The 15,580-nt window shown below is 43.7% G+C and overlaps 1 protein-coding gene across 7 annotated transcripts in view; it reads left to right on the top strand.

Annotated features, from left to right (window-relative positions):
• The window catches only part of BACH2 (BTB domain and CNC homolog 2), a 363,517-nt gene that overhangs the window by 324,845 nt on the left and 23,092 nt on the right, over positions 1 to 15,580 (top strand). The gene's annotated exons all lie outside the window — the stretch shown is intronic.

Here is a 15,580-nt window from a genome sequence, read left to right on the forward strand (position 1 = left end):
AGACCGTGTTCCTAGCACCGTGCACCCCTCAGGTGGGGGCTTGGCATGTTCACAAAGAAGCTAACAGCGCTGCAGGGCTTGTTGTAAGATCCATGGGGGACCAGAAACAGATTCACTTCTTTGTTGTTTGCAGTCCAGCTTGACTAAGTGAAAAAGGGCCATCCTGGCACAGAAGAGAAATGTGCCTGGCATCCTTTTTGAGAAATGAAATGCTCTCCAGAAAGAAAAGAACAAATTATAATAAAAAGCACTTGATAGTACATTTTCGAAAATATTCCTCCCTGGAGATGTACAGATGCATGGAAGATATGCCCTATCAGTTAGCAGTGCTAATTACCTAATTATCTGGTCAGGTACAATAAAAAACCCCTTTGACATTCTTATCCCCTCCATATGCCAACTCAAGTGTTCTGGTATCTGCTCTCTGACCGTGCTGAGGGGCACACCGTATTCTCTTCCCACCAAGAGTAAGAATGTGGGATGGTCTTCACAGCTGGCTCGGGCGGTGCTTTGTGTCGGGGGCACGAGGCTGGGAATAGGGCAGTGCGAGGTCCTGCCACAGAGCTAGCAGGACGACGCTCCCTCAAGAGGGCGACCAGACTTCACCTGGCCTCCTTGGCTCCCGGCAGCCCCTGGAGCTGCCTCTGAGCTCTGATCCTGCCCACCTCTTTCTCCGGTTGCAGTCGCTTCTGAGACATTTCATAATTTTACCCATTTACCTTATGTCCTTTTTTTTTTCCATTTGACTTTCTGAAATAGCATCCCGGCAAAGTATGTCATTTCTCCTACTTCACTGTAAAAGAGGATTTTGCTTTTGCTTTTTCTCAAGCCCATCTCGAAGAGTGCACACCTCTAAAACTGCTATTCTAACTTAACATGGTAAGGAAGAACCAGTTTTGCTCAACCACTTAACGCTCCCAGCCTTCATTTCCAAACCAGCTCCTGTCTTGTTCCCTCTGCCCTGCGGGATGGTGGCTGTGTCCTCTCCTGAAGCCCCATCTGTTTTGCCCTAAGGTTTTCTTCTGCACACTGTCAGCCTCTTCCCAACACATCATTTCTTTTTCTCCCGTGGTGTTCCCTTTTATGGGGTACATTTGAAGTTTCATTTAGATGAGGTGGAAGGCACTGGTTGGTCTTAAGTAGAGAAGAGTGTTAAATCCTAGGTATTTATGGAAGTTCCTTTCCTAGAAGGCCACGAGGCTGTTTGTGAAGGACCACAACATTTGGAGAGCAAAGGTTGACTCGCATGGGTCCTGGGCTCTCCATCTTCCAGCCTGCTCCCGTCCAAGCTTAGTGCCCTTCGACAGCCCATGTTCATCCCTCTTCTCTCAAAGTCTGAGGCACAGGAGTCTCAACCATGTAGAGTTTAGCATTTACTTGTTCTCCAGCTATGGATAGTGCACTGTGAGCTTCTCCAAGGTAAAACTGTATTTTTTGCTTCTTGCAAATTCATACCAGTGCCCAACAAAGCAAATGCTCAAGTAAATGTTTTTGGATTGCTGATTGAGTAGCATCTTTTTTGTGCAAGAAACGTAGTGTGTACACAGAACACTCATAGCTCCAGCACTTCTCCATGATCTAATTATTTCCTCTTAGTTAACCTTTTTTGAATACTCTTTCATCTGATTGATGTGAAAATGTCACCTTTTGTTATTCCTTTATCAATGTGTGATGTTGTTGCCTCCTAGAAAAAATAACCAGCTTATCTTCATAATGCAGATATTTAACAGATTTTATTAGTGTACATGTAGATGACGTATGAAAAGTATAAGACTTCGTACTTGGCTTTCAGGAATTTTTTTAATAGTGATTGGTCATATGGATTAATTTTTTTATTAACTCATTTTTTTAAGTAGGCTCCATGCCCAACATGGGGCTTGAACTCACAACCCTGAGATTAAGCATCACGTGCTCCACCGACTGAGCCAGCCAGGTACCCCAATTTTCAGGACTTTCTAATCAAGACAGGCACAATGGAACATTTAGATGACAATGCAAAATAACACTTACGTGATGAAATGCCAGGACTGGTTATCTATAAGCAGCAGCTATTGTCCAAGCTGGGAATGGGGTCCGGTTAAATCGCCACCTCCTTTGCAAGGGTTTCTCGTGGCCCTTGCATTCCATATTGATGGACACACCCCACCCTGGTCCTTCATAGCTATCATAGGTACAATTGGAATTGGTGAAACAAAGTGAAGAGTGCATCCAGGCAGTGAGCATAGCCTGAGCAAATGCCAGAAGGCAAGAGAAAGGCTGGCAGTCTGGCTCAAGAGGACAGACAACTGGAAATGAGACAAAAAAGGGAATCAGTCTGGGGGAAATCTGGAAGCCAGACAGAAGAGAATTAAGTTTGCTCTCTCAAGCAGGGGCTTGCTGCTTGAAACATAGTCCATGTCAGGAACATCCCCCCAAAGTCTCTCCAGCCTCTTTCCCTGTGATTGATGATCCAGAGAGATCATGGAGGTGCAGGGGAGAGGAGAGATGGTATCAACAGCAAGAAGGAAAGGTGTTTTCTTTTGCTTTGAGTCTCAGTACTTTTACCACAGTGGTGACCTAGAGATTCTTAAGCCCTGGCCTCCTACGCTTGTTAAAAAAAGAAATGACGATGCCATCCAGACACCTGCTAGCTTAGTTGGGGTTTTCAGAGCTACCCCACTCTGGAAGACTGCTGGTAATGTGCTGTGGATGGGCTCTACAGTCCTTCCTCCCATGAGCCAAATAGTTTCTGCTGGAATAGTGCAAGATAACTGGAGGGCTTGTTTTCTAGTATGGTTGGGGAGATTTCTGACTTCCAACTTCAGTGACTAAAAGCCTGTCAAAATACTGGAATACCCCCAGATATTGTAGATACCTTAACTCACATCTTTAAAAGTACGCTCAGGAGTGGTTTGATTCACCCAAAAGAAGAACGCCTGGTATTCTTGAGATGTGGTATTTGTTGAAAACCAAAAGTTCGTTTTCAGAATGTTTGGATGTCTTTATTTTTAGTAGAAAAAGGTGTTTTCCTAGTTAGGAGTTGTAAGTAAAGAGGTCTTTCATAACAGTTCAAGCCACGTTCAAAATAGATGTCCCAGAACAGACTCCACAGTGCACCTTCTGGATGCAACTATGACTTACTTCCTTTTCTCGCCACCTCCCAAGTCAGCATGGAAAGTGTGTTTCAGCCCTACAGAAACTGGACACAACCAACGAGACATTGTTGGAAATTTCTGCCTCCCCTGCCTCAGCAGCCGGGCTGCCAGAGATGACACCATTGTCAAAAACAGGACCGTGCCCTCATGCCCCAGCTTTCTGAAGTCCCGAACACACTGCTCTTCTCAGCAAAGGCCAACTCCCAGTCCTCTTTGATGTCATTTGCCAGCCTGGCAAGCCTGTGTCCCAGGAAAGACTGCGGAAGGCTAGAGGGCAGGAGCCCAACAGATCAGGCCAAATCCACAGTCGTGGCCACGCAGATGGACTGAATCGGCTCCCTCTCCATTCCCTTCCCTGATGACAGGAATCGCCTAGAGAAAAGATGAGAACTCAGGGGAGGGAGGGGAAGTGGCTGAGGGACAGCCCTGACTTCGTGCTCCTATCCAGGAGTGTGGTGCCGTCTCATTCAGTCTCTGCAACCCCAGGCTGCTGCAGGGCCGTGCCTTTGGTCCACTAGTCCAACAGCCCTGGCGGCAGCCATTGTCCCATTCACAGATAGGGGTTTTGTGTTGACGGCCCCTGTTTAAATCCTCACAGAGCACAGATGGCGCCGGCATTGCATCAGCATTAACTCTTCTCCGTTGGCAGAGCCCATCGTAGAAACAGGAGAAAGGAGGAGAAACCAGAGTGTACTGTCCCTTTGGCAAAAAGTCTGGTTTCCATATATGCGCTTACTCTGATTTACTGTAGAGCCTTGGTTAACGCAGTCAGTGGGCCTCGGCTTCTGTTATATGGTGGTTAGTTAAGAAGGACTTAGATGAAGGAACTAAAGACTGTAGAAATACTATTACTGGTGTTGTATATGCCACACCCATAAGGCAAAATCCGAAGCTTTGTTCCTTCCCGGAGCCCCAGTAACACCCACTTCCCTTGCAAAGGCAATGAAGAAGGCATTGAGAAGATGATACACATCTTTTTAGAATTTTTAATGTTTGCGTCTCAAAAGCCCTTCAAGTATGTGGTTTCTTCAGCGTGTCCTGGTTTATTCCTATATTGCAAATAAAGGGGAAAATGGCAGCAGAGTGTCTCAAGTTGTCAGGATCGAATTACCTTCCTTACTAAAGACCAGTGATCCTCCCTTGATGGCGCTGGGTCCTCATGGCTATTGGAGTATTAGTGGCGTGTATACCCACTTGCACCAGAGGTCAACTAGAAAATAACATTTTCCATAAGAAACATGTGATCTGTCAGTTCTTCAGTTTTGATTTCAGTTGGAAAATATGACTTCAGTTCTTGAAGAAAAAAAATCCCTAACCGGGCTTGACAGATGTCTTCAAATATGTGATGGGCTGTCATGTGAAGGAAGGATTCAAATCGTCTGCTTGTCCCGGTGGACATTACTAGGGTTAGCTCAATTCAGTTCAACTAATAGTTATAAAGAACCCGCAGTGCATAGGGCTCATGCTTTAAACTGAAAGTGGTCAGAGAAGGAGGGAGATGAATATCCTGCTAAACTCATGACATCAATTATTGCAGAAGCAAGCAGGTTTGACATTGATGTAAAAGTGTGAAGTATTGGGTGAATCATTGGCTAAACCAAGGAGAAGGGGAAGAAAGAAGCAGTACTTAAAAGTCTCCAGTGTCTATCCATCAATGGGTGAAGCAGGAGTAATTAAAAAATTGAATTGGAGATTACTGCCAGGGTGATAAATAGAATTTCTTAGTAACTTGATGAGCAAGAGGACATCACACTGAAATATAGCTGTGAGATGGAACTCATATTCACAAAATTAGAGCAAAGGAGAAGCATGATGTAGAACTTCAACTATATGAATAGCTACCAGAATTCTCTTCAACTAAGAAAAGAATACCTGAGTAGTTATTGATTTGCCATATTGGCAGTTTCACTGTCAAAAGGGTAGAGAGTACAAGAGTAGAATTGCTATTTTGGTCCTAATACTGACTAACTAAAAGGAATTGACTAGGAGTACACATGAGACAATCCTTAGAAGAAGGAGATATCATCTTAGAGAATGTGCTAGTCAGAGGACATTTTGCACAATCTGAAATATTTCAGCACCTTTTTTATTGCAATAAAAAGAAAACCCAACATGAAATTTATCATCTTAACCATTTTTTAAAGATTTTTATCTTATTTATTTATTTGAGAGAGAGAGCACAAGATGGGGTAGGGTCAGAGGGAGAAGCAGACTCCCTGCCGAGCAAGGAGCCTGATGTGGTACTCGATCCCGGGACTCCGGGATCATGACCTGAGCCGAAGGCAGTCGCTTAACCAACTGAGCCACCCAGGTGCCCCCATCTTAACCATTTTTAAGTGAACTCTACTGATGTCCATCAAACATTCATCTTACCTAAAATCGTTCACATTGCTCTGAAACAGATCTCCAGAACTCTTGTCATCTTGCAAATCTTAAACTCTGTACCCATTAAACAATAATCCCCCCTTTTCTCCTTGACCCCAGCCCCTGGTAACCACCATTCTATTTTCTGTATCTATGAATTTAACTACCTTAGATACCTTGTATAAGTGGAATCTTACAGTATTTGTCTTTTTGTGACTGGCTCATTTTACGTAGCATAATAACCTCAAGATGTATCCATGTTGTAGTGTATGATAGGATTTCTTCCCTTTTTAAAACTACACAATATTCCATTGTCTTTGTATACCATATTTTGCTTTTCCATTCATCCACCAATTACATGTAGGTTTAAACAGACAAGGAAAATAAATGTATGGCTCTGGTTAGAGGAGAAGGCAAGAAAACCAACAGCTGGTCTTGGGGCTGACCATTTCAGTGTGGAGGATGACAAAGAGTCCAGCGTTACCTCCATATTGTGTTTCAAGGAGAATGTCTATTAGATGGAAAAGTAAGAAGAACTTGGAAAAGGGAATGTAAACCCCAGGTAGATGAACACTAAGAAAACACCCAAGTTCCCAGTGTGGATGAAGTAAAGCCCCCAAACTACAGAAAAAAAAAAATTAGACATGATTTTGGGACATCTAATTATGGTCAAAATCTTTGAAGGATTGCAGAACCTAGGAAAGCATCAGAAGTCTGGATGGAAATCAGAAAATGACATAATTTTCAAAAAAAAAGGAAGGAAATAGATCTTTAAAAATTGGCTGAAGAGCAATTTGTATAATAGGAATGATTTATCTGGACAATAAATCTGAATATTGAGACGTCTATACTCGGGTCAAAAAAATCAATTTTGCAAGATTAAGATGGACACATGGCTTATCAGTAACACATGCTAAAAAAAAACTCAGAGATGTTCATTGATAGTGCCAGTGACAATGAAATAAATCTTAGTTGGCATTCCTAGAAAATAGGATCTCAACTGAGGGAGGTGATAGTTCTGTCCTCCATACCAGTGACTAAAGTATTTACTCAGTCCAGATCCCCTGCTGGGCATGCAGTCAAACTCAAGATCGTTCAAAGGAGAGCAGTGAGGAGGGTATAAGGGCTCATAACTGGTTAGGTTTCCAGGATGGGAATTTTGGCTTGATATGAAGAACTTAGAGGGCTCTGATGAGAGACTGAGCTTCTCACACCTGAAGACTTAAAAAATGTTTTGTGTTTTCCGGTAGAAGATCAAGTGGTTGATGGTTGGTTTGAAATGACTAGAAGGGTTGAGGAGGTGAAACCAAACCTTGACTCAAGAGAATTCTGGTCTAGGAAGAACACTGGTTTCCTGAATGGGGAAAGGGTCATTTAAAATGGAAATTAGGTAATTTTTTTAAATCTTCTTTTAAAAAATAATTTTTGGTTGGAGGTGGTTTTTCAAATGAAACTATAAACCTAGATGCAGGTTTTACTACTTCATTACCAGTGAGTGGGATGCTTCTCACTTTCATTTTACACTGAAAAATGTAAAAAGTTACTACTATTTAATGCCTATTTTAGGATCTACACTTATACTGAAATTAGATTTTTTTAAATTATTCCATGAACTTCATTATGTAATCTTTCAGAAGGGAGATTTCCTGTTTTCATTGTATACTTTTAGAGTAAATATGAGTACAGTACTTTATATGTGTATCATATATAAATTTTGCCTGTCACTTACCTGAGAAATATAACCATGTATACCTGAATGAGAAAGGAGCAGGAGAGTTGAACTCTACAGTCAGAATACTTGAGCTAAACCCTGGTTGACCAGCTGTGTGACTTTGGGAAAATCCCTTCACCTTTCTGGGCTTTCTGGGCTTCACCTTTTTTGGCTTCCTTGTCTGTAAAATGGATGACGATTGAGTCAGGGAAACAGAAATGATGCCAGGTGTTTCAAACAGAGGGGATATAAAACAAGGAATTGGTTACACAGGTGTTGGAAAACTGGAAGAACAGAAAGGGGAAGGAGAATCAACTCGGTGATTGGGGCGCCTGGGTGGCTCAGTCGGTTAAGAGTCTGCCTTCGGCTCAGGTCATGATCTCAGGGTCCCGGGATGGAGCCCTGTGTCATCAGGTTCCCTACTCAGTGGGGGGCCTGCTTCTCCCTTTCCTGCTCCCTCTGCTTGTGCTCCTCTCTTTCTCTCTCCCTCTCTCTTAAATAAAATCTCAAAAAAGAATTAACTCAGTGATTAATGATTGTAGGAAGCAGCTACAACTACCACTCCTAGAGCCAGAGGGGACCTATGAGCCTAGAGAAGGAGCTGATGCTTCAGGAGCTGCACCTGTGGAGGAGATAGCCCTTACCAAAAATTCCAGCAGGGAGTCAAGGATGCAGCCTCCTCCAGAACACACCAGCAGGGAAGGAAAGAAAGAACAAGAAACAGAAGGAACCACAGCTTCTTTCCTCCCACTTTCCGATTTCCCACCAGTGCCCCCTATTGGCAGTATCCAATAATAAGTCAACCAGCAAAGAAGCCTGAGAAATGTACTCTACTAGCTTTACAGAGGGGAACAGAAAAAGAATTGGCATGAGGCCAAGAGACAATAGTAAATACGTAGCATATGAGGTTATAATGTCATACTAAATAAATTAAAGGGGTGCCTGGGTGGCTTAGTGGGTTAAGCGTCTGCTTTCGGCTCAGGTCAACCATCCCAGGGTCCTGGATCAAGCCCCGCATCGGGCTCCCTGCTCAGCAGAGGGCCTGCTTCTCCCTTTCTCTCTGCCTGCCGCTCTGCCTACTTGTGCTCTCTCTCTCTCTCTCTGTCAAATAAAGAAATAAAATCTTAAAAAAATAATAAAGTAAATTAAATTATAGAAGTCAGAGTTACCAGTTGGTCAGAATTATTTATATTTTCCCTGTTTGTAGTAAAGTAATGTTACTTTAAGACACAGATGGCAATAGATAGGTGGATGGATAAATAGATACATTGATAAATAGATTTAGTTCTGAGCTGAACAATTTCTGAATAACTTTCATGAAAGTTTTTCTAATTAAAAAGGTTTATGTTTAGGGGCGCCTGGGTGGCTCAGTCACTTAAACGTCTGCCTTTGGCTCAGGTCATGATCCCAAGGTCCTGGGATCGAGCCCCACATCAGGCTCCCTGCTCAGTAGGGAGTCTCCTCCTTCTGCCCCTCCCCCTGCTCATGCTCTCTCTCTCTCTCTCTCTCTCTCTCTCTCAAATAAATAAAATCTAAAAAAAAGTTTGTTTAGTGCACGATTTAGGAAAAACTACAAGATAATATGTTTCTGCAAACCCATGTGACAGGAATCGTTATAGTGAAAATGTGGATTATTGTAGGATCCTTCCTCAAGAGTTCCCAGGAATTAATGTCAGGGAATCTGAGTCCACGAACGGACTCCAGTCTGAGATCATGACTCTTAATTATGGGGACTCATAGAGTCTCATCTGAGTGGACTCAAGTCAGGTCTTTGTTCACTGAACCTACCTGATTCCCCTTTTTGAACCAACCAAAAAGTACCTTAGTAGGCTGACCATGTATTTCCAGGATACCCATGATCCTGCTGGTGACCACTGACCTATGCTCCTGACCCTGGTAGCCATGCCAGCTAGCCTTTGGAGTTTAACTGTAATGGAGTTCCACTGTTTGGATGGCGTCTCCCCCACTAAAATCAGGGAGCCCATTTCAACTGCAGGGGATAGGGTGCGTGCACACGCACGCACATGTTGACACAGCCATATTCATAGGCACACAACCTGTGTAAGGTCCCATGCTCAGAAGGACCCTGCACTTAGTTTAATGTTCTGCTGTTCCTGAAAATCATGTAGCCAGTCTGGGTAGTGGAGTGGAGGAGGGCAGTTGTGAATAGAGGCCCAGAAAAGGTCTCGCAGATAAATTGGCATTGGAGGAAGAGCCAGGAGAGGAGGGAGTGAACCATACCATTCTTTGACTTAGTCTGATGAACTTTATTTTTTTTTTTAAAGATTTTATTTTATTATTTATTTGAGAGAGAGAGAATGAGAGATAGAGAGCACGAGAGGGAAGAGGGTCAGAGGGAGAAGCAGACTCCCCGCAGAGCAGGGAGCCTGATGTGGGACTCGATCCCGGGACTCCAGGATCATGACCTGAGCTGAAGGCAGTTGCTTAACCAACTGAGCCACCCAGGCGCCCTGACTTATTCTGATGAACTTTAGCTCAGCCTTCAACGTTCAAGGCAAAGGCACCTTTTCCAACTGATGCCCTGAGCAGTTACTGCCACCAGCTTGGTCCTCCCTTAGCACCCTTTAAAAACCTGTTACATACTTAGATTACACTGTAGACCTTTGTATTAAACATCTGTCTCCCTGGTCGCCCTCTTAGCTCCCTGGAGAAAGCAACTATTTTTATTCGTTTCTGTAATAATTGCAACAATAATCGTTGTTACTCAATGCCAGACCCTGTTCCAAAGGTTTTACCACAAGACAGGCACTGTTGGTATCCCTGTCTTACAGTTGGAGAAACTGAAGAACAGAAAGGTTAAGTAACCAGCCCAAGTTACCGAGCCAGTACATAGTAGAGCTGGGATTTGAATCCCAGAAAGCCGGTTCCTTCAGTTCTCACACAGTACACAGCGAGTGCCCAGTAATGGTTGGTGAGGGAATGAATGAATGAAGGAAAAAGTAAAAACTAGTGACTAAATGATCAGGTAGAGAATCTCAAGGAGCAGATTTACAAATAGGAGAGGAACTTTATGTTGTGGCTGCAGACCCAAATTCAAGCCTGCAGAGGAGAGAAAAGACAATTTTATGCTTTTAAGCCACATTTACTAGCACAGATAATTAACTTTCTTTAGGAAAAAAAATCACTATATGAAATTATATACTTATATGTATAAATCAACTTAAATGTTTATTTTTGTTGTTGTTACTTTGGGAATGGAAACAAGATTGGTTTCTCTGGCTCTATTTTTAGCTAAATTAATACTGAAATGACCAGAAGCTTTGTTGAAAGAGTGAAGTTAATTAATTTAACAAATACATCCAGATGCAAGTGTAATATGCTTGTATAGCATGCTGCTTTGGGGAGAAATGTATGATAATATGGATATTGATTATAGAAAATTAAGATTAGGGGTCCCTGGGTGGCTCAGTTGGTTAAGTACCTGCCTTCAGCTTAGGTCATGATCCCAGGGTCCTGGGATTGAGTCCCACATTGGGCTCCCTGCTCAACGGAGGGCCTGCTTCTCCCTCTCCGACTCCCCCTGCTTGTGTTCCCTCTCTCGCTGTGTCTCTCTCTGTCAAATAAATAAATAAAATCTTTCAAAAAAGAAAATTAAGATTAGAAGTGACACCTCATTGCCAAATCAGTCTCCCTTCTGCAGAATCGGAGGCAGTGCAGTGTGGGGGTGGAAAGGAAGAGTGAGTTGTCCCCAGTGTTGTTTTCTTTGACAAGTGCCTTGCTGTGCAAATAGAACCCAGAGGGATGGCCGTGGCTCAGTGTATTAAAAAGCCATCCAGCATAGCTTTGTTACCATCGTCTTCCCAGCCCCTGCCACGTGTATAAGAGATCCAGCTTCATCGGGGACGTATGCATGATGTGGCTGAAGGTAAAAGATTCTGTGTTTTGTAAGGCTGTAGTTAAGCAGCCTTGAGAAGTGTGCCATCCCTCCCCTAGAAAACAGTCCTGAGAGCTCCCCATTCATCTGATCAGCCTTCTGCAGGTGAGCTCAGTGCTACAACTGCGTGTATGTCCTGCAAGAACCAACTGAGAAGACCTTGGCTTAAGTAGAGAATGCTGCTCCAAGTCTCCTAAAAATTCCCAAGCCCTGTTTTCAGTAGACACCTGAAGCCCACCTGCCTGATCCCTGTAATAATCCAGAGCGAGGAAACTGTTAGATGTTTCCTTTCAGGGGCTCTCTCCAGCAGCAAACCCGGTACTTCCGGAGAGGGAGCTTTGCAAACAGCACCCAAACGTGCCCCCACCAGCTGAGTGTTCATCAGTTCATCTTCCTTTCACCAACAGCATAGCGAGGATATGCCAGAACCCATGGGAACAAAAGGTTAAGGGTCATAGTTTCAGTGGGTCAGATTTTCAACACATTATCCTCATGTGGACTCACACCATAGCACATGGGTTTGGTAGTTTGACCTTGTTTCTTTCAGACCTGAAACCCAAAGGTCAAGGCCACTTGCCTTGTGTGTGCCAGCTGCTGGAGAAGGTCATCACCTGCTTGGGAGCAAGCAGAGGGCAAGAGAGCAGTGGAACACAGCTCCATTCCCATCAGTGAAACGGAACCGGTTTGCTATTTCTAGCCACGTCATTCCACTTTAACTCTATGATCATTACCTTTTTAAATAACCTTTTTATGGGTCATTAGTTTTATATGTGATTCTCCACTTTCCACCCCTTCTTATTTTTCCCATTATCAGAGCCTTACTTGTGAAAAACAGAAAGTAAATAACAATGCAGCCTTGTGATCATGGTTTCATAAACATACAGCGTTCCATTGGTACCTGGATATTTGCTTTCTGAGTACAGTTGAGTGAGTTTAAATGATTCCTAAAAATGGAAAGACGGTGCAGGCTACCGAGATGGAGGCTAAAACCAGTATTTAGAGAGCCTCTGCCTGATTTGACATGGCCTGCAGGTGTGAAGGGCACTTGCTTTCTGTTCTGTGTATTTGGAGTTATCATAGCTGGCCTAAATAGTGTACCAGAGATGGGTTCCTGCACCGAGCGGTTCAGACATACCCGTTGTATCGAAGCAGCTCTCGGCCCAGGGTGGACTTACGGCGATTTCACTGCACTCCAGGTGTCCTGCTCATGAGGGTTCAAGGGATCGCCACAGACCTCAGCAGTCGCCTTCTCTCCTGAGCTGGTCGGGATTTCTCAGTTGACAATTAATCATTATGTAATCTTGTGATAGCCTTTCCATTGTTGACTGATGTTGTTACTTGATAACTAACTTTCCATTGCTAAGGTGTATCTACAAAGCTACATGGTAGGTTTCTTGGGCACAGGGCCTGGTCTTGTACTTACCTGTTCCTTATGGCACTTGGGTGGGAATCCCAGCTCTGTGACCTTGAACGAACTCCTTCACCTCCTTCCTTCTGTTTCCTTGTCTCCAACGCCTGCTTTGCAGTGCATTATGAGAACCAGCTAGCATGGTGCTGGGCACTAGGAGTACTTGGTAGATGGTAACTAGACAAAGCCTTGCACACAGAAACTGAGCAAAAATTTAGCAGAACTGAATATGACCAGGCAGGATTTAAACTTGTGTGAGGGGAGAGCTAGTTATGGACTCTTGAAATTTCATGGTGAAGGCACCATTTCCTCTGCTTTGAACTTGAATGACAGTTTACAATCCTGTCTTTAGTCATGACTCTTTAAGGACCATATGATGATCATCTCAAGCTCATCATGTCTCCTCAGCCCAAAAGGATCGGTGATGTGATTTGGGATGTGGAGACTCTGCTCATTGGCATCCTCAGTCTCACTCATACATTTTCGCATCAGCTTGTCCCTGCATGGAGAGGCGTGTTCTCCAGCTCCGTGTAGCCATGTGGCAGGTGGCGATGCCCCATGACTGATCTAGTCATCCCCAGGGGTGTTCCTGGTTTCTCTAGGAATTTTCTTTAAAACAGCTATAGTGGGGGACAGTGTCGGGACTTATTGAGACCAATGGCATTGAAATAAAAAGGGAATGACCATAAGGGAAGACTTTACAAAAAATATAAGTGACATCGAGGTGAGTTTCCCCCATTTCCCATATGCTGGGCACATCTATCCAAACTCGAGATGTGTGGTTCCATTCAGCAACTGGCAGATTGCGTGGGAGCGGAGCAGAAAATGCTTCCTTATGGAGGGGTCAACAGTGCCTTGATTAGGCCATTCTTCTCTTTGTTGCGCAGTCACATTACAGCGAAGGAATGGGTCATGTGACATTCCCATGCATCCTTTGGTTACTTGTAAATGTGTACTTCCTTGCCTTGCACTCCCTTTGAAAGGTTCCTGGGGGGAAATACATAAAACAGATATAGCAGATACTGCATTTGGTGCATCTCTTACCATGTCAGCTTAGTAGGACACAAAGGTAGGTCAGATGAGCTCCGTTTCGATAATGGTACTGGGGGTTAGGACAAATAAGGACTGTTGCTGTGCCCTGACTGGTCGGTTGGTGTGGTTTATTGGTTTACACAGTGACTCACTGCAAAAGTAATTTGAGACGATACTCGCCAAACAGACCGTGTTGTTACGTTCTGTACACTGTAGTTGTACATTAGAGGCACGGGTAGACTTACGACATTTCAGCACCACACAAGCTTTCATCGGCTGTATACCATGTTAGAGACCCTAATCAGATGCAGAGTTATAAAGAGAAATGAAGCCATCCCTGATCTGAAGGAGCTTGCTGTCTAACGGTAGAAACAGACCCAATTAAGTATAATAAAAGTCGGATAGCAATGATTGCCCTTGTGGAACTATAATGTGAGTCTAGCGGTCATGTTTTTCTGTTGTGTTCTTTTTTTAACCAAATATCTTGGGACTCATTAACTGACAGAGGGTTGTTTTTTGTTTTTTGTTTTTTAAATTTGGAATTTTATTTAAAGTCCTTCCAAAATACGAACAATTAAAATCCCATTCAGTTATATATCTAAGAAATGTCCCTGGCTGGAAGGAATGCCGCATGTTCAGTGCTGCCCTGAACAATCCAGGGCATTTTCCTCACCCTAGCGATGGGGCTGAGAGGCTGGTATCGTTTGTTCTAAGAGGTTGGGAGACCGCTCCCGGAGAAGGTGGTGTCCATGTTGAATCGCAAACAACGGATAGAAGTCCTCACAGGAGTTTTGGCTCTGTGTGCTGCCGTGAATTCAACACATGTGGAAGTCAGCCACAGAGCTGTCCAGTTCAACTTGCTCTGTACCGACACCCTTAACAGATATTTTGATATTACTGCTCCTAGAGCTTCCAGCAAGGACCCTGTGCTGGCTGCTTTCATTCGATTTGTACACACGATCCGCAGATCTGCCTCCCCTTCCTATGGGATCAGCAGTGTTTGCAAGAACCTAGAAGATGCATGTAGGTTTGCATATAGGGTGAGGAAGCCTGCCCTGAATACTGGCAAGTTTAATCCCCTCCCATCTGAGAAAACAGTTAGCCTTAGGCAAGGTATTTCTAATTGTCTAAGTCACCCTCTGCGTGTATAGGGGTGTGTACGTGGATGCAAAGCCGTGCATAAATAGCACATTTTTTAACTTTTAATTTTTGTATTGTTATGTTAATCACCATACATTACATCATTAGTTTTTGATGTAGTGTTCCATGATTCATTGTTTGTGCATAACATCCAGTGCTCCACGCAGAATGTGCCCTCTTTAATACCCATCACCAGGCAAACCCATCCCCCCACCCTCCTCCCCTCTAGAACCCTCAGTTTGTTTTTCAGAGTCCATCGTCTCTCATGGTTCGTCTCCCCCTCTGACTTACTCCCCTTCATTCTTCCCCTCCTGCTATCTTCTTCTTCTTGTTTTTTCTTAACATATGTTGCATTATTTGTTTCAGAAGTACAGATCTGTGATTCAACAGTCTTGCACAATTCACAGTGCAAAAATAGCACATTTTCAGTCGATAAAACGTAAAGCATGAGGAGCACCTGACATTAGTAGGCTGAGCTCCTGAAGATTGAGCAGGAAAGGAGACAGCCGCCTGGCAAAGCCGCCGCTCATAATTAGGGAAGGAATAGCCTGTGTCCTGTGCCGCTCAGCAACTTCAACCATTTAAATGGCAGCCGGTTTGTTTAGTTGTGTAACCCCCATTCTTTCTGAGCCAGGAGTTGATTTTGGGGTTGAGAACACTGCTTTGGATTGTCGTCATCTCTGGTATCCCTGTAAGGTCAGGTATGACGTGATGACTGAAAAGTCCCATCTGGAAACCCTGATGAATGAGAAAAACAGAAGTTGCTTTCATGTCACTCTTTAACTTGTTAAGTGAGGGAAAACTGTTTTTCAACCCCTGTGGACTTTCAGGTTTAACAGGCCATATTGCCAGTTTTGCAGTTGCCCAGAAAAAGAATAGAATGCTTTCTTTGGCTC

The sequence above is a fragment of the Zalophus californianus genome, chromosome 7, assembly GCF_009762305.2.
Source record: "Zalophus californianus isolate mZalCal1 chromosome 7, mZalCal1.pri.v2, whole genome shotgun sequence".
Lineage (NCBI taxonomy): Eukaryota > Metazoa > Chordata > Mammalia > Carnivora > Otariidae > Zalophus > Zalophus californianus.